Source organism: Phasianus colchicus, chromosome 6 (genome assembly GCF_987193195.1).
Source record: "Phasianus colchicus chromosome 6, bPhaCol1.hap1.1, whole genome shotgun sequence".
Taxonomy (NCBI): Eukaryota; Metazoa; Chordata; class Aves; order Galliformes; family Phasianidae; genus Phasianus; species Phasianus colchicus.
Genome location: NC_143441.1, coordinates 22,091,498 through 22,118,825, shown reverse-complemented (window position 1 = coordinate 22,118,825; position 27,328 = coordinate 22,091,498). Strand labels below are relative to the sequence as shown.

Here is a 27,328-nt window from a genome sequence, read left to right as displayed (position 1 = left end):
TTACAGCCAGGATGCCCTCCACATTTACTACCACCATGCAGAGATGACTCCTATCAAAGTGTAGTGCTACTTTTGTTCCGAAGTACCCATTTCTGCTACAGCACACTTCATTCCAATGACACTGTTTTGGTGCACTGACAATCTGAAAGATACTTGGGATTTAGGTATGCTATGTGCCTCTTCTTTTGACAAATATTTCTCATACTGTTCAAAAGTCTTCCATCTGAAATATAACTCCAGAAAGAAATAAAAACTTATCTGAACACAACCGAAAAACAGTGAGAGATTGCAAGCATCTCAGTGGGCAGGAAGAGAATGGCCTCGAGTAAAAAACTAATTTCTTACAGCAAAAGCCCTGAACCAGATATCTCATCTTTATCAAGTGTGATTTAATGACACAGTGTAAAGCCAATTCACTGTGGGCTCTCTTTGTTTGCATGCGTGTTTGTTTTTCCTTTCATTTCATTGGCTAAATGAAATTATTGCAGTTAGAATACATTAATTGTTCTTTTTTTCCCCCTGGTGTTCTACAATTTTCTTTCTCGTATTTTAATCATACTTTTATTTATTTATTTTTTAATTTAAAACAAATTACCTTAATTTTTCAAGCTGAACTTTTGCCCATGGAAGCGATGTACACCACCCTTGAAAAGCAACTTATTTATGCCAAACATATGCAGCAAAGTCAGTCCCTATAGTTGAAATGTGTTTAGGTTCAGGTATGCCACCAAGTAAGGTATGTACTTGGAACAGAAAATGCAGTTTCTACAAACCTGGAAAAAAAAATTAAACACAGCCTTTTTCACACCAAATCCTAAGTCATCCTTTATCAGATAAAGATTAAAGAAAGGGTCCAAAACATAAGCAGATGCTTTGTAACTCTTCAGGATAAGGACTGACACCTATTCCTCCACAGCATCTGCTACTGACCAGTGCCAGAAGTAAGTACAGAAAAACTCCAGTGCACATTCAGAGTGGCAATTCCTGCCCTATTTGCCAACACTTCCTTCATCAAGGAGTTTGCAGGTACAGGGTAGGCAGAAATCTCATAAGAATACAACTGTCTGCTGCAGTGGGAGATGCTGAATCATGCCCTCAACAGCTGTTACTGAGCTATAACCAGCTATTCTAAGTGCTTGGTTTAAACAAAACAAAACAACAGAAAAAAAAAAAAAAAAAAAAGCAAACAAACAAACACCAAACAACCACAAAACACATATGATATTTTTACAGATGAAGTATAAAATACACCTAAGCCAAGCAGAACAAATACCCAGCTAAGGTAGAGCACGAATTATGCTTAGGGAAGGGAAGCATAATTTCACATGCAGAAGAATTTCAAAAGATTTGGAATTTCTGGTCATGGACTCTACAAATTCTTGGAGGCATCAAATTTAGGATAAGAAGCTGCTTCTTTAGAAAAGCCCATATGGAAAGCTAAGAAGATAATTAACTAGAGTAATAAAATGATCAGCTTTATTTAGCCAGATAACAACAGCTCTGATTCATCACTGCTAGCATCCCCTTGCCTTCTCCTCAAGTTATCCTCCAATCACAATGGGTGAAATAAAAACAAGTATGCATTTTGTCAAGGATTTATTTAAAAGAAAACCAAACAAAAAAAAATTCATAACCATTTAGAATAGATGTTCACTTCTACGGCTATACAGCAAAGATACAACACGAACAAAATTATTTAGTCATCTGCTGAAGAAAAATCCCTCACCAATTTCTAACACTTTTGTTTATGTTTACTTTAACAGAATGATAAGTAAGCAAGTACTCATTAATACCTTTTCCAAATTACAACACTACCAGATCATATATCCAGAGTTTGATCAGCTTGATTTAAAAGTCTTCAGTAGTTACTGCTTTTAAAACATATTATTGGAAGTAAATTACTGTCTCATTGTTATTTAGACTGTGGCAGTCAGAGGTTTTGCATATTTTATGACCCGTCCTCATTCTCATTAAAAAAACAGGAAGGAAGAAGGCAGGCATCCTCTGCTTCTCAGAAGACAGGGGAAGGCTGTCACCCCCAAATGATGAGAAAAATTAGAAATACTGAAATTCTAGTTGCTATGGACAGCCAGAAAGATTAAAAAACAAACAAACAAACAAACAAAATCTTGTCAAAATGTTCTTTGACCTTGAAATTTGATTTCTGAAGTTATGATACAGTGCTTGATGACAGTATTCTAAAAATCATTTAAATTGAAAAAGAAAAGACTTTACAGGGACTCTAACCACAAGATTAGGAAGAGCTGGTAATCACAGAATCATAGAATATCCCAAGTTGGAAGGGACACATAAGGATAACCAAGTCCAACTCACCTACAGCAAGGAGATTTAAGCACAGGCTTAAAGTAAGCACATTCCTAAGCATCTTTCCAGACAGGCTCTCTGTGGGATCCATTACTTGCCTCTAAAATAGAAAAATTTCTGGCGTTTATAGATTTTTGCCATGACTCATTTTTAATCCACTGAGATCCCAGGAGTTCATACATTTGGCATCAGAAGCAGTCTGGAAAGTTAAAGAACTTTTATATAACAACATCTTCCTCAGGTAATATGTGATGCCTGGTCACACGGGCTGCATGTTGCTCACTGAAAAGTGGAAAGCGGAATTGGAATTAAAAAAAACCTGCTTGTTTTTCTAGTAATTCAACAAAATATCACCAACAAACCGAAGGGGGATAAGTTCTACAACTTTTATGCTTCTGAAACAGAACTAGAAAAAATCCACACAACACCACTGGTTCTGTGAAGCAATTCTCTGCATACTGCAACTTTTTAATTGAATATAAAATTACTTTAGGGATTTATCCAATTTCCATGCCAATGCAGCTCATCATAGATAATGCACAGGATACCATCTTCATCAACTTTTTAAACATATATGTTAAAGTTAAGAATCCAAGTGGACAAGGACAGACGTACTTTTTATGGGTAGAGAGGAACAACCCTGTTAGTCTGCTTGTTGCACTTTTGCATTCCCATTTGGTTAGAACATGCTCAACATAGTCAGAAGTTTACTAGCTATGAAAAATCATCTTACAGGTACAGAAAAGTTACAGATTTGTGCCATTCCTATGCCAAAAAAATCCACTGAACATTTCTGTTCTGAAATTCAGCAGCACATTTCCTTCATACAGTGAAGAACAGTAGTTTCCTTAAGAGTCCTAATGCCTGAGCCAAACAAAGAATGTGTTTTTCCCCCCTCTTTTCCTGAATCAAATATTTTCACTCAGAAGTTGTTGACAAAAAGCTGAATTGCATTACAGGCAAAGTGTCAACTACTGTGTCTTAGACCACCTTTTACCTTGCAAAATACCTTTGCTGTTTGGATCACTTTTGTCCAATGGCAACAACAATAAAAGAAACAAGTAGGGAACTGCATGTCATTCATTAAAAGTTAAAAACTGTATTAACAATTTCAGCCTTTGGAGGCAAAGGTAAAACCTGGAGTTAGATCTGCATTCAAAAGAACAGTGCACTTTTGAAGTCCTCCTTATCCTTATCAGCAACAATTCAATTTCTATTATGTATCTCAATTACACTGAGCTTTTTCACTCTAAACACAGTCAGCACTGCTGTCTTTTGACTATTACTGTAGCTGAAAGCATCACTTTTTAGTTAACGTGACATTAAGGCCCACAAGAATTAAAATTATTTCATTTCATAGCATTTGACAGTTTGCTAGCAGTTCAAAACACTTTTAGACTTACTGCACTACAGAAAGGCAATTTTCTAGTATCACCACTTTCATCAATCATTTAGTACAAGACTTTCAAAGCATAACTGAAATTTCTTTGATTTTTCTGAAAGCAAGGAACCTGCTATTTAGAATACACTACTACTCGCACAGCACTCAAACACAACTGCAGACAGTTGTCAAATCGTTGAGATTAGTTTTAATATTGGGAATAAAAACTCCTGGGAATAAATGCATGCTTGAACAAAATCTAGGAAAAAAAGAAAACCAAACCACTACAACAAAATAAAATGAGAAGGGGCTTTACATTTTATAAGGTAAGGTTCCCTATGAAATCTGCTCTTGGATTTCTTCAATAATTTGCCATCCTTCAAAAAAAGAACAGCTGAGCCATGGAAGACTTTGTGGTCTAAGGCCACAGGAAAAACAAGGTTTGCAGGTGAGCTATTACATGTGACACCAGTAATACCTTGGGTGGGGCAGGGGAAGAGAACCTTTTTTTTTTTCTTTTAAAGTTCTCTTTTGGAGTTGAAACAGAAGACAGACTTCAAAGGAAGGTGCAAATTAATATTCAAATAAACCTTCAGTATTGTTATGTGCATTGTAATACACACACCTGTGTGTGTGTCAGTGCTTACATCTCTTTGTACACAGTTGCCAGCCCCAAACACTTCACATTCAGTCTGCAGTCAACTCAGGGATGAGAGAGGGCCCTTCACATCAGGTCGTGCCCCAACAAGAGGGGTTTTCTCTCTCTAACCTCTGAATGGGCTGCCCCTCCTGCAATTCATCCTGTGTACCCACACAGCTGCCTTTGACTGAAGGGAATTTCCCTGGGCCTGTGCAGGGTCCACTTGGAACCCTCCATGCAGATGTTTGCTTGGAAGCCTCAACAATTAGCACCACTCTGGAATTTCCCTTTACACAGATGTAATACCCAGGTCTCCTCCAGGAGATAAGGCAACACAGAAGTTACCTGGACAAAATACAAAGATAGTGGAAATTAGAGTATACCAGGCAGCTACACTGAAAACCTCCTAAACCTTGTCAAAGTAATTTTATATTGGATTACTTTGATGCACTCTGTTGTGCCCACGAAGTTACCAGCCAGCTTGTTTTACTCCCAGATAAAATCTTACTTGATTTTCTGCCAGAATCAGTGTTCTTTCAACATAGTTTCAGCTGTTGGTAGAAGGTATTTTTCTTCTCCAAGTTCTTGCTACAGTTACATAACCAAAAAGACTCGTCTCCATAGTAAACATGTTGTTTTATAGATGTGTGGCACATGCATAGAGCTCACGTGTTCAATAAAGTCAAACAAATACTGCAAACACGTTATACTTTCATAAAAACACTTTTGTTTACTAATCACTACTAATAATTATCCTTGGTCAGATTCAAGCTCTTCCCCCCCCCCCCCCCTACTGCACATATGCTTTGATAAGATGTATAATTAAAACAAAACAAAAAGACAACACCAAAAACAGCAACAGATTACATTCCTGGATCAATGTGATGATAAATAAAATAATATTAAAGCATACTACTACAGAAGCACGTTGATGGTAAACTTCACAGATGGTTTATATATATATCTATATATGCATATATAAAGACACTGTTTATGTTTCACTCAGTCTTTAAAATAATCTTCTCCTTGGAAAGTACCTACTTTAATAAACATGATTTTGTTTGTTTGTTTGTTTAGTGTGGGAAGCTTCTTCAAATCTAAGGAGCAACACAATTTTCATTTCTTCTTCAAATACCTACTGCCACAATAACACTTCTTTCAAATTAAAATGAGGATATGACCTTTTCCCAAAAGCAAATGGGAGTATAAAGCATTTAAACAAGAAGTCAGAGAATGAACAAAGAAGTCAAAGGCCAAAAACATACGTAATTCACAACAATATATGCCAGGATCAAAATTCATTTCCACATCCCATTACCATACTACTGAGGGAGTCCACAAAGGACTACAGCTCTCCTTCCCTCCCACACAATCAGATTGCATGCAAAACCTCTGCCACTGCACAATTGAAAAGCAAGGGGCCCTGCTCACATTTAATGGTTGCTCTTCATAAATAAATCTCCTCTTCAAGTTGTCCCTTGAAAATTAACAGATCTTTTGCCTTATGATGTATCTGATATATCATTATTATTTTTTCTTCTACTGGAAAACAAGCAAACATCTCGCCACAAATTTACAATAACCCAGACAGGAAAAAGTTACTGGGTTTCTCTAGAAAAATATGTAATCCTGATGGAAACATACATTCAGACATACACTGAAAACAGAGATTCTGTGTTAGAACCACTTTTAAAATGAGGGACACATTTTACGAGAAATCAGAGTTTCTGCAAGCACAGGGCTGATCTACATCAAAGGTTTGGCTTCATGGTGAACTCCAGCTAAAACGGGAACACCTCTGCTCAGGGGTGAGAACATGGACTTTTCCATATCACTTTCCAGAAACCAAAATACAGAACCTCACTTTGTTAAAATCCTCCCGGTAGCACCAACAAAAAGGTAATTTCCTCCTGTTCCAGGAGAACCAACCCAATTGCTTCTAGAATGACGAGACACAGCAGACACTACTTTTCTCTGTGTGTAAGCATGAGGAATCACAGGTTTGAGTAACAGGAGACAAGACTTGTAAACCTCTCTCACACGTTACTTTTGACTATGCTAATTGCCTATATCAAGCACTTGAGTTCATGTCTCTCACAATGTAGGAATTAGTAACTACAAGAAAGATCTGAATTTCAAGGCTGAGACATGCTGTGTTTCTTTTGCAAGGGACCACAGGATCACAGAGTTCACAGTGTCTTACCTCTTCAAGTCCAATATCAGTCCAAGACACAGGTGTTGTTTACAAAATCCCCTAAGAGGCATTTAAGTTATTTTAAAAATTGTGACTGCACATTTGATCCACACTTTGTAACTTCACAAACATTTCATTTCTACTAAGGCAAATCCTAAAAATTACATTATTCTGGGATCATACTAAATCAGCAGCCCAGTTGTTCCAAACAGTTCTTCCGTCTGATCGGATGTTATCTCTGTTTATAATATAAGTGCCTATGAATAAAACAAAAACTATAAACTACACCCTTATGAGGTAAAGTCATCTTGCTCCTCCACTTTTCCTTGCAGAAGATGCCATCCAGTATGCTTAGATATGTAGTTTATTTTAGTCTTCAACAACAACAAAATTAATTTGTTTCAGTAGCAACTACTGAGACACTAAAGTCACAATTTTTTTTTTTCCTCTCCTTCTCCAATCATTCCCTTTCTTGTCCTCCCGAAACATCTACTTATGCTACTATACACTGAACAAGTCAAGGAAAGTATTCTTAACTAAATCCACAAGAAATGCTTTGACATTCATCTGAGACGAATAATTTGGAGGTACAGGGAAAACAAAGAGCTAAGTTTGTGATCACTGGTTATTTTTGCATTTAGAAGCACATCGACACTAGGATTTGATCTCTTTTTCTTTCAAAGGAAGCAAGAAACAATATATTTTAGCGCAGAATTCATAGTTCTTTACAAAAGAGTTTCTTATATAAGACTAAAGAGACAGCAGACACAGTTGAACTGCTAACGTTCATAAGCTGAATACTGACAGAAATGTTACAAAATAAATACTATGAAAAACATTTAATTTGACTGTGCTAGTACTTCAAGTGAGAGAAAAGCAAAAATCAACATACAAGAACTGAACTTAGAATTTCAGGTTGGGAAAACTGAGACAAATTACCAGTGAATGCACAGGAGTTCCATGAAGATTGAGAAAACTTACTTCACAATATTTTCCTATGTTCAAGTGAGTAGTAAAGAATCCTCTACTCAGTAATAACATATATAAAATGTTTCTATAATAGCCACAGATTTAGTTTTCAACTTCATAAAATGAATTTAATTCACTTTAAGGTGAATTTACTTTGAGAACCAAAAAGTGTTTCCTTTCTTTTTCAAAGACAGAGCTATTCAGCAAAATTACACCACGCATTACTGTGAGACTTAGCACCTCTTAAGAAAGAAGAGCAGCCTGGTCTAGTGGTTGGTGACCCTGCACATAGCACAGGGGTTGAAACTAGATGATTTTTGAGGTCTTTTTCAATCTAGGCCATTCTATGATTCTATGAAAAAAGGTTAAAGAATCTTCAAGGATTCCAGGAACATGTTTCAACAGGATAGTACTATGCCAGTAAGAAAACAAAAATATTTTTGAGGAGTAATGGTTCTCATAGCAGCCTTCTTCTGTAGCTATAAGAGACACAAAGAATTTCCTCTCTGTAATTGTTCAAACTCTGTTAGTTTTCTGTTCCTGTAAATCTATTACCCTTCCTTCTAGCAACTATCAAAATTGTTTTTCTTGCACCAGAAGTTAGAGATTAGGATATGCAAAGGGAAGATTTTCTGTGCTACTCCACAGCAGGTAATTAACATACCTTTGTGTCATAAATCCCTTCTGAACATAAAATAGCCACATGTTGCACACTGGGGCGTGGCAGGGCTATACTCATTTCTGCCAAGTACACAAAACTGTCTGCAAGTCTGTAGACAAGCACAAAACATTACTTCACTACTTAAATACAAAGCATGCCAACATCATCAGTTACTGGTTTAGTTACCGTGTTTGATAAACTCTGTTATGTGCATAGGTAAAAAGATCCTATAGCCACCGGGCACCTCCCAGAATGAGACCATTGTAGCAGTATAGCAGTACCTACCAAAGCAAATAAACCAAGTAGGAGTATTTTCCACTTGTTGCTCACCTCTATTTTCCAGCCTCCCGTTTATAGAAGCAAAAAATGCACATGGACGTTTATGTGATAAAGAGCAGCCACGTCTTGCAAAGATCCAAACCCTGAGCCTGTTGCATATTTCAGTTTTTATGACTCAACTCTGACATTCCAAAGGAATACAAGTCCTTCCTGAACAATAAGCACCTCACAATACTTAGTACTTGCTCACAATAGAAACTGTGAGATATGGAGCTTGGAAGAATTTCTACATCCTTCAATTCTTCTAAACACAGTTGAGCACAATCATCTCAAAAGGAGATGGAAGTGCTGCCATGCTTTTACTACCTATGCAAGTAAAAATGTAGTTATCTTCCCCTGTATGAATCCACATAAATGAGATCCAATACAGGGTGACTGTTCATAGCAAGAAGCTTCTTATACCACTTCTGTCATCACATCCCCTCTAGGCTGGAAAAGGCTCCATGCCAATTTAAGTTCTGTTTTCCTATAGAAAGGGAACAGAATCCACAACATAAGGAAGTCTGACTTACAATGAGTGGGGAGTCCCTCAGAGCTGACCGTGTAGAATACAATCTCTTCTTCTTTTAGAGTGGTAGAAGTCCAAGCAATTCCATTAAGCAACACCTGGGAAGCTCATGTGAGTCTGCTGCTGGATCTGAAAACAAACATACCAGATTCAAAATAAACTTTCTGCTACTTTGTCCTCCTATACCTGGAAAGTATGAGGGAGCACAGGAGTATGATCTATGAATATCTGGAAAGCTTTTTACTCTTCTCTTTTTTCTTATTATTGTTAATTAAAACCTTTCCTTGAAACACAGCACCTATAACTACATCTTCCTCTCCTGACAGGTATACACTAGAAGTTCAAGTCAGCAAAATTCTCCTACAACTAAGCAACTAAGTTTTAGTCTACTAATACACTACCTGACTAATACATTTGTAACAGAAATCTTCCTTGTCCAAAGGGCCCAGAATTCTGAACAACAGATGCAACTCTGCTTAGGGTCTGGGAAACTCGCTTTCATACATCTGGTCAGCACAAAGAAGAAAAAGAATCCTGCATGGGAGGAGATGCTGGGGGTTACTACCATCTTTGACAAATCCTCACCATTATTCAGCCATTGCTTTCTAGCAACCAACACACAGTTTTGTATTTAGATGCACTTTTTCTGAAGACGTTCCAATTTTCCAGTTTTCACAGCCTGTAACACTTCTCTGTACAACATCAACACTGCCAATAAGAAAAGGCTTATGACAAAAGCTATGTACGTGCTCAATTTGAGCTAAAAAGGATCAATATTTTAACCTGTTTCTACAATCATAGACTGTACAGGTCTTCATTCTGAGTATTTCAATTTCTGTTGAACAAGTCAGCTCCCATAACAGCCTGATGATAATCTTCCCAGAATTTTATCATCAGCAGAGGGCAAACTGGTATCTGGGTACGACACAGCACTTACTGTTTTCAAAAACTAGTGTATCCTTAAGTTTCCTACAGTGCTTTGATGCTTTCTTGATCCATCTTCAAGATCAACAGGAAAGAACAGAATTCCTCAAATTATATGTAACCTTGATTCAAAACTGTCATCCACTATGTATATTTGGGGGAAAAAAAAAAAAAAAAAGAATTACAAATTATATATAGCTAAAGCTATATATATACATAAAACTTTTAAGCTTACACTTTAACATTTGTGCATGCTGTGAATAGACTTCTTTTCAGAAGTAGAACTAAATTTTTTTGCATTTGCTGAGTTAGTGGCATTACTGCCTTCATTTAGTATTATTCTTAAAATATTGGCATGTTTTCCAAAGAATAAGGAAATAAATTCTTTTTCCTGTTTTCAGCTCACTGAGCTCTGAGTAACACATTTGCCATCTTTTACCAATTGTCTATATTTAATAACCCCTAATTTCATGTTTACACTGAATTCCTCACTTCTTGTTTGTTACACTCCTAGAAATGCCACCACCACCTCCAGCTGGTTCGAAATCTAAACATCTGTGATCTAATTTTAGGATTTGATCTTTTAACGTATGAGCTCGTGTATCAAAATATTAAGGCTGGAAAAACTGCGTTAACCATGATATTTCATATTAATTCAAAGTTCTTTCATTTGTGCTGCCTTTTAAGATTGGTGACTTAAAATAGCTATTAATGCAATAGTCCGTTGACATTTTTAGCCTGTAGGAGCCTGCAGTGGGCAAAGGCAGCTGAAATAAAAACATATTTGAGTGATGAACCAGCTTTACGATTTTATTAGTCAGACTTTCCCAAATCTATGGCTCGCATCTTTCCCAGTATCTCAAAAATTAAGCTGCTTCACAATAAAAACTTCCAACCAGTCCCTCATTATAAACTTCTTATGTTCAAGGCAATAGAACAACTTCATGATAAGTCCCTACAAATAAACACAAATACCTAGCTTTGAAAAACAGGGCCTTTAGCTTATTGAGTTGATGATATGAACAAAGTAAGAAAAATAGAAGGAATAATCTGATATAGATTCATCTGAGAAAATTATGTTACTCATCAGGAATATATTACATATCGCACTGAAATAGCAGGACCCTAAAGGGGACCAACAAGGTCAGACATTACACAGCAATCCCAACAAGTCACAGGAAAAGAAAGCCAAGAGTTACACAGAATGGTACCTACAGCTCTCCATTTTCTTTTGTAGCCCCTTGTGCAAGAGTTTTGGCCTTGCCTTTACAACTGCAGAATTTGTGATCTACATGCCACGTAGGACAAGCCCAGTAAAGGGGCATTCACCTTGAACGATGTTCCCAAGGGTACCTGAGAAGTCCATCAGAGAACAGAGGCACTTCAGAATGTCTGCAAATAAAATGCACTTTTTGGGGGGGGGAAGGAGGGAAACACAACATAGCATAAAACATCACCTCCTCTACTCCTAGGAGATAAAGATCAGATGCTAAATCTGGAGGACAAAAGCAGTAGATCTTTGATCATGCAGATATCTATATAACTCCAGTCCTTTTATAACTCATCTAGTGAACAGGACAACAGGTAATAAGTTATTCTCACTAAAAACAGATTTGTTGCTGAGTATTTTGCAATATAGGTGCGCTTCCTAAAATCTTGTGGGAAATCCAGACCAGATAAACTGCAACACTTCCCAGCCTATTGGTCCATCTACGGTTTAAATTTTTTTGTATTTCTGAGAGAAAAAAAAAATCCCCACTTGTGGAGACCCAATGCAAAACTTCTCACTATGACTTTCACAGACATCAGAACAAGTAGAGTGTGATACATCGGAATAGAATGACAAAAGGAAGACCAAACATAACTCTCAGAGGGGAGCTACAGCTAATGTGAGCATCACAGAAAGATGCTCATTTAATGCAGAACAAAGGGAATCAATTATCTGGTACCTAAGGAAATTCAAAAAAAAAAAAAAGGGAAAAAAAAAAAGAATATGTAGTAGTTAATTTTTTCACAGCTCCACAATTCATTCAGCTGTTTTATGTACTATACCAATGCTAGATAATCTACATCTCTAAGTATTTCTGGAAAAGCCTGCAACAAACGAATACCAAACCTGGCAATTAGATGTCATATGGTAGAAGTGTGCAGCAGGCAGAACAAGGCCCTTCAGGAGTGATTGGCCAATTCTCTCAACTTCTCAGTGTTTGCCACTTGTTCCTGCTGCAATTGCTGGTCAAGCTAATAGCAACATGACTGGAATGAGACTAGGAAATAAATCCAAGTAACTCAAGTAATTGAGCTAATAATCTCAGACAGGAAAAAAGCCAGATTTTTAGCCACACTGTTAGCTGAACCAGCTCATTGCATGGATGTCAATACCCATGCAAGAAAAAGAACAAACTGAGCAGCTGCACAAAGGAACACAGAGAGCAGCTACCCCATTTTTGGAAGTGGCATGAAATTATGCTGATTGACACTGAAAACGGAACTGAGAACAAAGTAGCAGTAAGAAAGCAAGCATCTTGCCAGAATCAGCCTGCAATAAACATGACCTCTAAATTCAGTTCGATGCATGGGAGCAAAAGCCATCAGTAATGCCAGGTCTGATTGAAACCACACATTAACATCTTACAGTTTGCATGATAGATAAGCCAGTTACAAATGCTATTATGTGGTGCTAGCTTTAATTGCTCCAAGCTAAATATAACTTGGAATCTAATAGCTCCCCCTCAGCTATTCTGTCTTTGAAGAAGAAAAAATTCAAGTTAGTAAAAGCAAATAGGTATATCCAATTGTGCATCATCACAGAGAAAAAGTAAGCAAACCACTGGGACAATTAAGCTGGAGTCTCAAATACTCATGCAGCATTCCTGGTTGCAGTAGGCTGCTGTTTGCTCTCCTCTTACACCAACCACCCTGGTTCCAATTACAGCCAGCGAGTGAAGCACACGTACCTGCTCCTGTCTAAGCACTGCCATTTCTCTGCTCTATTAGCAGGCTGTACTGAATCCCACTTGCCCAATGGTTTCAGTCAAGCTACAGCCCTGGTACCCACGTGCTTTTCTCTGTGTACCACCTGGCTCAGCAGCACAGGGGAAGAAGACGAGGGCAAGTGTGCACACGTGTGCAGCTTGATCTTCGCCTGCTGGTTTTGTACTGGTATTACAGATACAAGGGGTCCAACACCTGATATGGCAGCAGAGACAACACCACCCTGATAAAGGCGTGAAACAAGTTATTCTTGCACCAAATCATTATTTCAAAAAACTTAAATGCAGAGTTCTATGCAACATGCTTTAATTTCCCTCTCTGAGCTGATAAAGGCAGAAAATTCAGCTGACAACTAGAAATACATTCTACAGATTCAGCATTTTTGTTAACCAGCATTATAAGTCATTATGTAACTGAAGTTCCCCACTTTTTCTACCGTTCAAGGCTGGGGGGACAGACGGACGGACATAAATCACTGCTGTAATGAAACAGGAGACTTCCCACTGACTGCAACACCCTTTCTACACCCCCCTCCTCACTGTGCCATCACCTGACTTTTCCCCCTCCTCCACCTATTTTTCATCTCTGGCTTTATTTATCCTCTGCTCATTTTAGTGAGGTGAGGTCTTAATTTAAAAAAGCAACCAACCAACCAACCCTCCCTTCCCCCTCCCCCCCCCAAAAAAAAAACCAACAAAAAAACCACCTTATTTTTAAGAATTCTTGTTGACTTCACCCCTTGTCTGTGGTGCATGCAGACAAGAATGTTACTATTTATGGAAAAAAAAGTATTCATTAGACCATAAGAATTACTGAATGTGGCATTAGAGATGAATAGAGGGGCCAATTGACTCCAGCCCTGCTTGCCTTGCAGAGCTGAGCACGCATTGCAGGAGCACAGCTGGAGGTCTGCCAGGAGGAACCTCCTGCACTGAAAAACCCAAAGCCAGTATCCCACACTTCCTGTCCCCTGGCCCACCACTTTCTGAGACAAGGAGCAGGCTGGATAGACCAGGCTAAAGGAACTCTGTGCATTTGTTGTTTATTGTGAGAAATGTTAAAGCAAGCCTCCTGACATGCGCTGTTCCACATTAGAACATCCACACTCTCCTGCTAGCAGAGCTGACACAGAGCAGAAGAAGAGAAGGAAGGCTCTCTGCTGTGAGTGCAGAGACAGACTTCTTCCATCCACTTCTGGTAAATGCAGTAACAGAGCCACTAAGGCTTTGCTTTCTGAAGTAGCAGACCAAGATACGGATAAACAATACCAAGCACAGGGATGAATGTTCTAGAGACTTAACACAAAGACCTTCTGCCACTCTCACATACAGCATTTTTGTTTTAAAAGCTTGCCAATCACAACAGCCTATTCGGTAATTCAGCACAGTTGAATATTTAAAAAATGCCTGCACACTCAACATCACGGACCTCTTGTGGATAAAAGCACTCCTAGTATTACATGGTAACTGCAGTGACCCAGGACTCAGTGTCCTGCTGGCTGGCAGTGGCAGCCAGGCACAGGCAGCATGGGACAGCCCGCCAGGGGTGGCTGCACAAGCCACCTCCCATCCATATTTAAAACCATTGTACAAAATGTAGTAGAGAAGAGATGTACCACATGTTGCCTTTTAAAAGTGGTCCAGAAAAAAAAAGAAAAAAAAGCACAAAAAGATGAAAAAACAGTGGACAACAGCCAAAGCAAACACAGGATTTGTCTGGGAAAGGAAGCATGCAACTGTAATAACCTGTAACCATCCAGTAAATCTGAATCTGAAGATTAGAGAGAAAAGATACTAGAAAAAGGTGATTTGTTTTCTTGTCCTCTTTCCTCTCCCAAAGCAGAACATCTGTGTAAGTATAAGCCCTTCTTCTGTTCCTCTTAGTATCACACCTGCACACAGAAAACCAAAGAAGCAGAGCACATTCAGTTTCAAGTCAGGACAATAGAAACCTCAGTGTTTACAAAACTTCCATGGAAACAGTAACATAACTGCTTTTCCAGTAATTAAAACAGCAAAACTCATGAGAATAAAATTTCTGTCATTGTCCAGAAGCTGCTGCAACCTACTCAAAGTTGGCTTATTCAAAGAATTTTTCCTGCACAAATAAACAGAAATAGAAACGGCCAATTACGTGTGTCTACACATTCCAGAACGCATTCATTTACCAGATGCTTTTCTCTGCATCTTGTGACCTGCAAGATTGCTTCATTCAGCTGTAATAATAGCTGGGGAAAAACTGCAGCAATAGCTATTGCTATATATGTGACATTATGAGGAAATAAAAATATATATTTATATAGAGATATTTTCACTTCTGTATGACTTGAGATATATGTTTTCTCTCATACAAATATTTATCTGTAGATAGATGCACACTTAATGTGAATTTAGATAGACAGACATCTCAAGTTACATTTAGGTGAATGTTTTCACCATCAGATCAAATAATTCACAAATGAAGAAGGCTTTTTGCCCTCCTCTTTGCACTTAAGGTACTTCCCTGCTGGACCAAAGCTGTAATTCTCCTGGCTCTTCAAGGTTCCTCAAAATACAGTTGGAGAACAGAGGAAAAGCCCTGAAGGTTATTTATATAGCAAGACTTCAAACAACTGATCCAGCTGCATCTCAGGTGATTTAAGAGAAATTAAAATAACAAAGAGAGAAAGGTGGGCGAAACTCCCACATGCTCACAGTTACTTGTGGCAACTTTCCTCATAAATGGACTTCACTCATGAGATCAAGTTGCTGAACCTGGGGGACAAGGTGACACACCCGAGAAGGGACTGACAGATGGAAGTGAGAAGTGAAAGTTATTGGGCACCCACGCAGTGCTGGCATGCAGCCTCATGCACTAGCAGAGGAATATGAGGATGTGGCCAAGAAGGATTCTCATCTCTGATCATTTGATAGAAGACAAAGCCCTAGCATGGATGACAACGGGGGTCAGGCAGATAAGTAGACTGCCCAGTCAAATTTGCATGACCACATCAAATGTTTTGAAGTATCAGTGCACTAGTTTTAAAATAATAATAATAAAAGAGGAGGAAAAAAGAGAAGGAAAAAAAAGGCCTGTACTACAAAACGGAAGAACTTGAATTGGGTATTAAATATAAACCAAGAGCAGCGAAAGCACATCTTGTTATTCAGAAAAAAACAGAAGAGGATGTATGGGTGGTGCATATCTACACAACTTAAAAATGTGATAGACTAAAATAGATACATTATATAAAACTGAGACATTACAAAGTAAGAATACGCTCTGTTTTGGTCCAGAAAGGCGCTTCAAAGAAAAACTGTCCTGTATGGAGAGCTGCAGGTCTGAAATGGATCCCAAAAATCCAGCTTTGTTACAGATTTCATTATAATCACAGGGAACTGGGCATTACAAGAGATTACCTTCTCCAACAAGAGAATAATAAGTGAAAGGAATTAGCTGAAGAAGTCAGGAGGGCTGAGGAATTCAGAAATCCAAACCAGATCTGCTGAGCTGCTGCAGAAACCAGCCTGGAAATCCCTCATGTGATGCAGTGTGCAGTAGACAACTTTTAAGATGAAAGAGCCTGAATAGGTAAGCCTCTCCAAGCCTCCCTAAAATGCAGGGAAGGAACTGATTAAAGATAAGTTGCACATCATACGTTAAAGCGCAGGAATAAAGTTAAAACTTCCCTCCAAAAACTGATTTATACATAAACTTAAAGTGAATCTCTTCACCAAAACATCAAAATTTCAACTTTACTCAAGAATCTTTTTTGTGAAGGTGTAAGAGGAAGGAAGGGGCTTAAGGATGTTTACAGAATATTAATTTCAAAAAGTTGCAGATCAAAGAAATAATACTTTTTGGAATCTATGTTTAAGCAACTGAGCACACGTAGCATTTGACATGAGATTTGTTGGTATTTTCTTACTGATTCAAGGACAGATTTTCAAAGATGAGAATACTTTGCATGCTCCCATCTTCCACATCACAGCAATTCCCAGAGTTCTGGAAGGTTGATACGCACAAACAGGCATTTTTAAGCCTCTGCGCAAGGATCAGAACATTTTCTTTCAACTCCCCAAAAGAGAGCAAACAGGATGAAAATTGTAACTTGATTATGAATTATGTGAACTTTTTCATTTAATTTTTAAAATTTAAGCTGTTAAATGAATATATAGTATTTTCCTCTTTACTGCATAAGGCTCACATTACAGACACTGTCAGATGAAACTGACTTACACATGTAAGTTTTACTTTTGAGAACTCACCCATATCATCCTTTCATCTCCTTCTTAACAAGTAGTGCAGTATACTTCCCTCCACAAAGACATGACTGTTATTCAGCAAATTTCCTTATGATCACTTCATGCTATCAAAAGCATGAGAAGAGATTGTAGTTTTTTTTAACAGAAGATAAGACTCCTGTGCTTCAGCTTGTGAGCCTTTACAATCTAACTTGTAAATCCAATGCAAATCTAACATAAACAGCAAACCATTACAACTCAGTCAGCATGGACATGAGATGTGCTAGAGCTTCCCTTTCACCAGGCTTTTTTTTTTTTTTTTTTTTAATATATTATATATTTATTCCAGTCTACCCAGGCTACAACTTGTGAATTTTGCTTGCATTTTTCCTACCTTCCACAAAACTTTTTGGCACATACGTGTTTCAGAGGCATTTATTCACTGGTTATAAGAAGTTTTATAAGATGACTTGGCTTTGCTCAGAAGATGCCCATTATTTTCAAGGGCCAAGAAGGAACCACAGGGAAGTTAAAAAAACAACAACAACAACCCGAAACAAACACAGTTTGGTCAACTGGAATAAGAAGCCATATGTATTCATATAAAAAAATCTGGATTCCCAGCATTCATCTCTAGTTTCCTTAGGTGGTTTTACCCACACCTCCTCTGTCCCAGAGTAACCTACTGCACAGAGTGGCACTTCAGGACTGTTGGGCAATGAAGTTAAGAATGAAATTCCCTCATTAATTCAAGTTTTGCAAGATGCAAATGCTGGGATCTGGGAGACAAGATGTCCTGAGAGGTGTTATATCTTCCTAGAATCCAACAGACATTTTATTTTCCAGAAGATAAAATTCACATAACAGCAAATAAAGGTGATCCTTAGATAGTAGAGCTCTGCAAACTAAAATTCTGCTTAATAGTTTCATTTGAAAACAGCACACAACTCTTGTTCTGCACCGAATATAGGATATTTCTATACTCTATGAGCAGAGTAAGTAAACAATGGAAGCTCATTTGGCAATAAACGTTTGGTAATTCAATACAAACTGTCATTATGTCTGAATTACCAAGACTGATACCTCATCCAGAGTCAGAAAAATGTTTGTTTTCAAGTACTGAACCATGCCACAAAGGCAAAGTTTTGCTAGGCCTTTATAGCTCGCAACAGCCACCATCACAGAAGCTCCACAAGTATCTCCTGAAGTGAGAGCACTCAGGCATTTGACAGCCTAATACAGTCACTGTATCACTTCCACTTACAATGGAATTGAGAAAGTCATATGCTTTAAAGTAAGAAGATGGAGAAAGATACAGCCAGGAATAAATGGAAGATCTTCCCCGTCCAGCTTATCACAATAATCAGCTAGGACTAAAAGGAGATTGTAGAAGCTTGCCTGATAAAAACAATGACCTCGCATGCATTCAGAAACAATCAGTGGTGTCCCATTACTTGAAATTTGATCTTTGAAATGTAAGATTATCACCAGTAAGGGATCCTCACTACACCAGCAATTCCACATACATGACGTAGCAGAAGAAAGTGACCTTGGGTGCTTAAGTGCTCCTGCAATAGGAGAGGAAAAAAAAATATTTTATTATTACACTCTTATCAAGCATTCTATTTTATGAAAGTCTACCAATTTTATTTTTCCAAGAAAAAAATTTCATTTGCCAGAATAACATCCAGGAAATGGCTCAGCTATGAATTTACAAGAAGTGTTGATCCTGCTGAATTTCGAAGGATAAAATACAATAGATTATAATATATGGGAAAAAAAGAAGCGTGTGGAAAAAAGCCTGTGATTCTGCTATTCTGCGGAAAATTCTAACATCTTATTTTTGAATCTGGCATGAATTTCCATATTTATTCAGTAAATTGAATGGAAAAAATAAGTTGTGCTTGTCTATTCTTATTGTAGGAAATAGGAGTTTGCTTCAACTATACAGCTAATAGGCCATATAGCTGGACATCAGCTAAAAGGCAAGGACTGTATTTATTCATAGTAACAGTCCTTATTTCATTGGTCCCTTTTCTTAGCCATTGTAACTCTCTAAGCTCTAAAAGACATTCAGTGAGCCTTCATTTTATAAGGTCCATAAGGTTAATGTGATACTAAATGCTTCTGGTTTTACTGCCTTGCAGACAATATAAGTGGAATAAATTCAGAGATTATACCTTTCTTCTTAAAATACAAAACAAAACAAACCAACAGCAAAAACTCACTTCACAGGAAAGAATGAATGAATGGGTTTCATACTTCCTGAATGTCAGCAGCTGTGGCAGTGATGTAAGAACTTTTACCCAGCTAGCAAGCAATCTATAATGTAAGCTAAGCCCAAACCGGTACTTTTGACTTACTGGTTTTGGAGTTGCTAAGCTGTCTATCAGGATTAACACACAGCAGTCATTCAGTATAAATTATGAGCATCATTCAGTTAAAGACGACAAGAAGCAATTGTAATATTTTGTCCCACTTTTTTACTCAACATGCAAATATTGTGTTTATTTTGCATTTCACTTCCCCAGCTGGGTGCCCTCTCAACCTGGCAGTGGTACCAACACCACAGAGGTAGGCAAATGAGGGTCCATGATCAGTCTTAATCGCCCAACATTTTATTCAGTAAACAGTATGTGTTGATGCTCCTCCTAAGGGTACCTCTACCAAATTCACTTCCCAAAAGCTGGTAACTGTCTTACTAGGACATGACAAAGACCAGCACCAAAAGTTCTCCTCCTTCAACTGCTGGGACTTAAAAAGGAAATATCAGCTCTTTTTCCCCAAAATGGCTTATGCTAGACTTCAGTAACAGAAGTAGATTTAGTATAGATTCTCCCTTCTCTATATACAATTTCTTGTTGTTTCTTGTTTCCCGTGTATCAGTTTGCGCCCATCTTCTCTTGTCCTGTTCTACATCTTAACAAGTGACAAAACCACTAACAGAATGCTATCTTTTAAGGAAACTAAAGATAACTGTTCTGAGTTATCCCACAAACCCAGTTAACCTTGTCTAATTGCAAGCAAAATCCATTTCTGAGAAGTTTCCAGGACATCACAACACCAGCACAGACCACAGAAGCTTATTAATCATTCTTGCTTGTTAGCAAAAACATCAAGGAGAAATCTTACTGTACAGTGCTAGGGGGAAAAAATAAATGCAGTAGGGCATTCTTTTGTTCCATTCTCACTTATTTAAAAAGCAAAAACCTGCAATTTGCTGGATCCAAACTGTGTGATACATGCTACCTTGCTCTTTGAACATCTGCTACCCAAATGACTGCACAAGTCACGTACCACTGAGCAGCAGACAGATACATCCCATTAGGAGAGGGAAAAAGAAAAAAAAAAAGTTTCTAAATTGTAGAAAGGAATCTCTCAGCAAGTATCAACCTGTGTGCCTTTCACAAACAGCAAGGTATCAGGGAGGGAACCTGAGTAAGGCACCACATACTCCAAGCAGAGTCATCTCACCACGTGAGAAAAGGCTCTCCGTAGCCCACATCCTTTGAGGTTAACTGCATCAGCTCCCCAGTAGGCAGATGGTAATGACCAGGAGGTGCCTGGGGATCCCCACAGCTACTGATAATTTACATAAAGTGTCCAAGCAGTACCACAGACAATTAAGAAACACTTCCTTTTTCTTTTCCTTTTAATTAAAAGATTTGGAAAGGGTAGTGACAGCTTCAAAATGAAACTTTCCTTCTACTCTGCCACTACATTATAAGTTCACAGTTCATGCTGTCAGTGTTGCGTCTAGAGGATCTCAGCACTCCTATTTATCACACATGGGGGATACAGAAATTGTTCACTTTGACAGCAGACAGTATTTCATAGGACTATTTAACAAGCTTCTTTGGTTGCAGCCAGAGCAACTTCAGACACCAATATGTGCAAGACGTGTTCTGCATCTTGTTTAGTGGAGATGTTGCTGCTCTTGTGACAATAAAGCTTATCAAGACTGGTTTTAAAGCCATCTCTTGCAATTACAGACAAGACAGTAAAAGCTCTCTTAGAACCACACATTTCACATAGGGCTTTTCTGGACACACCACAAAATAATTGCACTGAAAGGAATGGAAACAAAGCCTTCAATAGTGTCTCCCCCAGTATTCTCCTGGAGAAGCTGGCAGCCCATGGTTTCAACAAATACACTTTTTGCTGGGTAAAGAACTGGCTGGATGGCCAAGCCCAGAGAGAGGTGGGGAATGGAGTTAAAACCAGCTGGTGACTGGTCATGAGTGGTGTTCCCCAGAGGTTGGTATTGAGCCTGTCCTGCTCAATATCTTTATTGATGACCTGGATGAGGGCACTGAGTGTGCCCTCAGTGAGTTTCCAGAAGACACCAAGTTGGAAGGAAGCATCCATCTGCCAGGGGTAATAAGGCCCTTCAGATGGACCTGGACAGACTGATCGCTGGGCTGAGGCCAACTGGATGAAGTTCAACAAGCCCAAGTGCTGGGTCCTGCACTTCAGCCACAACACCAGCCAATGCTACAGGCTTAAGGGAGAGTGGCTGGAAGACTGTGGAGAGGAAATGGACCTGGGGGTATTGGTCAACACTCAGCTGAACATGAGCCAGCAGTGTGCCCAAGAAGGCCAATGGCATCCTGGCTGTTGTCACAAGGAGCAGGGAAACAATTATCCCTCTCAGCCCTGTTGAGGCTGCACCTCGAGCACTGTGTTCAGTTCTAGGTCCCTCACTACAAGAAAGACATCAAGGCTCTATAGTGTGTCCAGAGAAGGGCAACAAAACTGGTGAAGGGTCTGGAGCACAAGCCTTTCGAGGAGCAGCTAAGGGAGATGGGATTATTTAGTCTGTAAGAGGCTCAGGGAGACCTTACCACTCTCCTGAAGGGCAGGGAAGGTGAGGTGGGGGTTGGAGCCTTCTCCTGTGTAACTAGTGATAGGACAAGAGGGAATGGTCTCAAGTTGCACCAGGGGAAGTTGAGGCTGGATGTTAGGAAAAGGTTCTCAGAAAGAGTGGTCAGATGCTGGAACATGCTGCCAGGAACATGGTGCAATCGCCAAACTTGGAGGTGTTCAAAAGTCATTTAGATGTTGTACTAAGGGACATGGCTTAGTTGGAAATATCGGTGATAGGTGGATGGTTGGACTGGCTGATCTTGGAGGTCGTTTCCAACCTTGATGATTCCATAGTTCTATTCTATAGATTCTATGATTTCAACAACAAAAAAATAGTATGAGTAAATGGTTATTAAGATAGAACAAAATTGTGCCAGAGAGCAGTATCCTTCTCTGCTCATTTAAAAACTTGAAGGGCAAGACAACCTTCTGTAACAAGCAGAATTAAGAATGACACAGACGGGCTTGTGCGCTGAGAAGGATAAAGTCTCCCACACACACTGCTCTGCTGGGGACTGACAAGCCAGTCTGAATTTGTCGCTTCTGTGGTTTCAGCTACTGTCCAGGCAGAAAGAAACAAACGCTTAAGGCAACTGTTTAAACCCACGCAGTTGTTCTTTATTGGAACTGTTAAGACTGGAAGATTCATTCAGTTTCACTAACAATATATGAAGAATGGAACAGACAACAAACAGAACAATAACACATACACACTGTGTAGGAAAAACCTTCAGAACGTGGGAAAAAAATTGGTATAAAGATGACAGTGTCAGAGAAAGGTGATCTCAAATTGAATGAGTGATGACGACCATAGATCATAGAATGGCCTGGGTTGAAAAGGACCACAATGATCATCCAGTTTCAACCCCCCTGCTACATGCAGGGTCACCAACCATCAGACCAGGCTGCCCAGAGCCACATCCAGCCTGGCCTTGAATGCCTCCAGGGATGGGGCACCCACAGCCTCCTTGGGTAACCTGTTCCAGAGCGTCACCACCCTCTGCGTAAAAATAGATAAGAGATGACACCTGTGAAAAGACTTATAGAGGTACTACCCTAAGTAGTGATAACAGAAATGGCACAAATTAAGATGAGGAAAGAGTCAGACTGCCTTCAGCCAGGGAAATGCTTCAGACTTCAACTCTAAAACCATTAATGAGAGGATAGAAAGCCACTTGGACAGAAAGCCCAATGCTTCACATTCTTCTAATGGCAGCAAAAGTCACTAAAGAAACTCAGCAATAAAGCGCAACACATAACGTTACCATAAACAAAGAACAGATCTAAAATTAATATGGGTGCAAACAAGGATTATTAGTTTCCCAGCTTCATTATTTTGGATTATTATTGCCTTTCTTCTAGGAACCACAGTTAAATACAAGCACTGTTTGACATTCATCGTGCAATGTACTAGCATTTTTGCTGATTTTTTGGGGGAGGGCGGAGTGGTACAGCTTAACCAACATGCAGGCAGAGTCTGAAGGTATCACTAAAATGCTGGTATTGTGAGGAGATAAATCAAAAGATTACCAATTCATGCACTGCAATAGAAGAAAGAAGAAAGGTAGATTTGTTTGTGCATATATTAGCACAAATACCAAATAAAACATTCAGACGGAAAGAAGTCATTGAAATGGCAACATTTGTATCTGCCAACATAAATATGATTCAACCAACAAAACCCCCACAACAGAAAGATCAAGGAATAAATCTTCAGGTCAGGTGCTCATATCTTAACATGGAAAGGAGAAATCTCGAGCCAAAAATCCACGCACACCTCTTGGTCAGACAAGGGACACAGAGCTTGGTTAGTGTTCTATATAGTGACTGCAAAGGACGAATTGTTCAAATTCAATTTAAGCCGATCCAAAACTGCAGAGCAATGCCAGAGGCATGTGAGAAAGCACATATGCTGCCTTCCTCCCGTGATTTACTAAGATGCTATTAGGCAGCCACTGTGTCAGGCTTTCTTGCAGTCAGACATGCAATTAGTACACTCAGAGATCCCTCTGAGCTCCCAGCCATTCTGAATGTTCCTGGTGTATTGAATGCACTGGTTCAACTCGAGGCCTAGGGGTCAGCAAAAGTCAGTTCTCACTCATTTTCTCTCTTCTGTTGCACATAACAAGAATTCCTATCAAGCCACATTTATTGGTATTTATCTTCCAGAAGCATTTAGTATCACATTAACCTTATGGACCTTATAAAATGAAGGCTCACTGTCTTCTGGAGCTTAGAGAGTTACAATGGCTAAGAAAAGGGAACAATGAAATAAGGATTGTTACTGTGAATAAATAGGAAAAAAAAAAGCACCTTACGAACCACATGTAGGACAGCCTTCAGCCAAAGACAGAGAATTCTCAGCAAGCGCATATCACAAAAATTGCTCAGCGCCTTCCACGTCAGAAGTCTATTTGTTTTTACTTCTGTGGTTAGCACCATGGAACACCCAGACACTGAAATAGGATTAAGCACTGTTATGCTCACTGCTAGATATTAACACGTGACTTGTACCCTAAGGAGCTTGCATTGAGTCAGCAGAGCTCTGTGCACCGGACAGGCAGGGCCGTGTGGGCTGAGCTGCACTGCACTGCCCGACCTCAGCCAGCACTGTGCTTTTACTGACAGTATGTGTACCACAACTGCCATCACATCGTTACACAGAGCAGTTATCTGAGTGGTGGGCTGCTTGTTAGCAGTCATCTCAGTTCAGACACTTCAAGTGAGAAAGAATTGGTGCGAGTTCTTTATTTTCTTCCTTTGCTCTGAGGCTGCTCTTAACTTTTGTTTTGTTTCACTTAATGTGAAACAATATGCCGTGGGCTTCACACTGACAGAGCTCCAAAACTAACACTAAAAATACTGCATTAATTCATGTCATTACTTCATCTGTAACAATCTGGTGTTTCTGCACATATGATAAGTGCTACATGAAAACCACAAGCAGCAGGAAGAGGACTCTGCAGAAGGAGCAAGCTTAGGCAGACAGACAGAATTCTGTAATGGACACTGGTTCTGTCAGACCCCCAGCAGTGTGTTTCTTGACTGTTTTTGTTTTCTGTCTTACTTACATTGTCATGTTACCATCAGCACCCACATCTCTTAACCCTGATGGCAGGCAGCGCAAATTATTCTAAGGTAATTAAAATACATTTGTCAGTATTAATTTCTATGTCAGCAGAATACAGACACGTACCCACAACATTACACACACAACACCTCCTCATTCTTCAGACAGACAAGGAACTAGAGCAATAATGCAATAATTCCAGGCACAGTATTGGAAGATTCACATACAGGTACCACAAGTGGCAGCCGCACGCACTAAAAGCAATGCATGTCCCCACTTTGTAAATTCAGTGGCAAAGCACCAAAACCCCACATCTCAAAGTACTGAGAAGCAAATCAAAGTTAATCCTAAAGTACATCAGCTGCAAAAGGAGCTGCAAACCTTCCTGTTGGAAATAGAGTTCCTATATGAATTGCTTAGAGTACTATTTGTAGCAACTGAAAATTCATTCTTACAAATAGAAACCGTAAGATCCAAGACTGTCACAATAATGTCACATTTCACCCTAGAGAGCATGCAACAAAACTTACAGTATGCAATAAGCAAAGGAAAGCCTATTAGATATACATGCATAGGTGTTCTAATTAGACCCAATTCTTTAAGATGATATACACACTTCCAAAAGTGAGCTGGCTGCACACGCACTGTTGCAACAAGCTAACTCCATTAGAGCTCAGCATCACTTCCTGCCCTCAGTGACCGTGCAGCAGTGTCAGCCTGACCACAGCTGCTCAGCAGCACCTCAGAGCACAGCGTGTACCTACACCTGCGCAGAGAGCATCTCCCTGCCCTACAGTTCCCCTCCCAGCTTCCAGAGCTGGGTCCTGTACAAAGCAAACAGGACAGTTGTAGCCTAATGCAGCCTGTGGCTGGACATCAGAGCGAGAAGAAAGGTGATGTGGGATTGGGAACTCCACTGGTTAGTCACTGCTAGGAATAAAAATAATTATTATTGTAATAATAAAGTGAAGCTTGTGGAAATTGAAGCTGTGGTTAGCTATGGCTTCATGCAAAATGCCAATGCTTTAAGCATGTGAACCAGACTTAGAAATGGAGAATGAGGCATTGGGAACTCCGTGAGAGTTCTCACTGAGAACTGAGGGATGAAGCCACAACAACCTGTGTCCCTTCTCGGGTCTGCTACAAGCATCAGAGCCCAGGAAAATCGCGGGGCATACAAATCATCCCACAAGGATGATTGTGAGACGCTCGTTAAGTGCCTTCTCTCCAGCCATTCCACATCTTCTAATAAAAATAAACCAACAAGTGCTGGGAAATAATTCCAAACGGCTTCAAGCAACCGAGTATTTAAAGCTCAAACAGCTTAATTCGCCCTCAAACGGACATTTCATCAACTCAGCGCCATCCTGAAGCGCCTGGATTTAATTAACTTATTTTCTTGAGACGCGGGCAGGAAAGAAAAATAAATAAATAACTAAGTAACAGCGACAGCCCTTCTTCCTCGTGCCGAGCAGCGCGCACAGCAGGGGCAGAGCCGCCAACACGGGCGGACCCCCGGCGGCAGCTACCGGCGGAGCGCGGCGGCAGCGGGACGGGCGCGGGGCCGCGTGCCGGGAGCGGCGCTCGCGTCGGCGCCTCACCCGGAGTCAGCCCCAGCTCACTGCTAACGAGCACGGAGCGAAACACGCAGCGAGAGCCCTCCGGAGCAGGGAAAGGGTTTTTGTTTAAGTGGCACGCAGCCCTGCGAAGCGCAGCCGGAGACGTGGGAGGACCGCGAGGTTATCCGCGGTGCGCGGCTCCCGCTGCTCTCCGGACGGTGCCCGACTCCTCAGCCCACGCAGCCCCGCCGCCAAGTCCGCCCGCGCCTCCCGCCCTGCCCCGGCTCCCGGCCCCTACCTGAGCCCCACGCCTACCGGCCCCAGGGAAGAAGGAGGATAGAAGGAGTCGGGCGGGAGCGGCGACCGCGAGCGCAAAGCACGACTCTGATTGCGCCGAAAGAGCGGGAGCGCGCGGAGCGGCACCACGGCTCGGCACGCCGGCTCGGCTCCGCGGGGACGAACCCGAGAGGGGCCGGGGGCGGGACCGCCGCTCCGGATTGACAGCCGCCTCGGCCAATGGGAAGATCGCATTGGCCTTCCTCCTCCCGCCCGGGAGGGGCGTTATTACCGCCCGGCCGTTGAAGGCGAGGGTGTTTCCATGACGTCACGGGCGGCGCCTCGCGGCCAGGTGGGGCCGGCTGCGCTGAGGGGATGCGGGGTCGGGGAGCGGGATCG

General features: G+C 40.2%; 1 protein-coding gene across 8 annotated transcripts in view; it reads right to left on the bottom strand.

The window, feature by feature from the left end:
• OSBPL3 (oxysterol binding protein like 3) overlaps nucleotides 1–27,109 on the bottom strand; it is an 89,792-nt gene extending 62,683 nt beyond the window's left edge. For 3 of the 8 annotated variants that reach the window (XM_090142655.1, XM_090142656.1, XM_031590121.2), the window contains exons 1-2: nucleotides 26,952–27,109; nucleotides 9,022–9,146 (exon numbers count right to left, since the gene is read on the bottom strand). The gene's annotated coding sequence lies outside the window, so the exon portion shown is untranslated. Of the gene's footprint in view, nucleotides 1–8,500; nucleotides 8,941–9,021; nucleotides 9,147–9,954; nucleotides 10,095–26,951 lie in introns of those variants that run through there. The other 5 variants (XM_090142661.1, XM_090142658.1, XM_090142657.1 and 2 more) reach the window with 5 other exon arrangements.
• Between the last annotated feature and the right edge of the window lie 219 nt (nucleotides 27,110–27,328).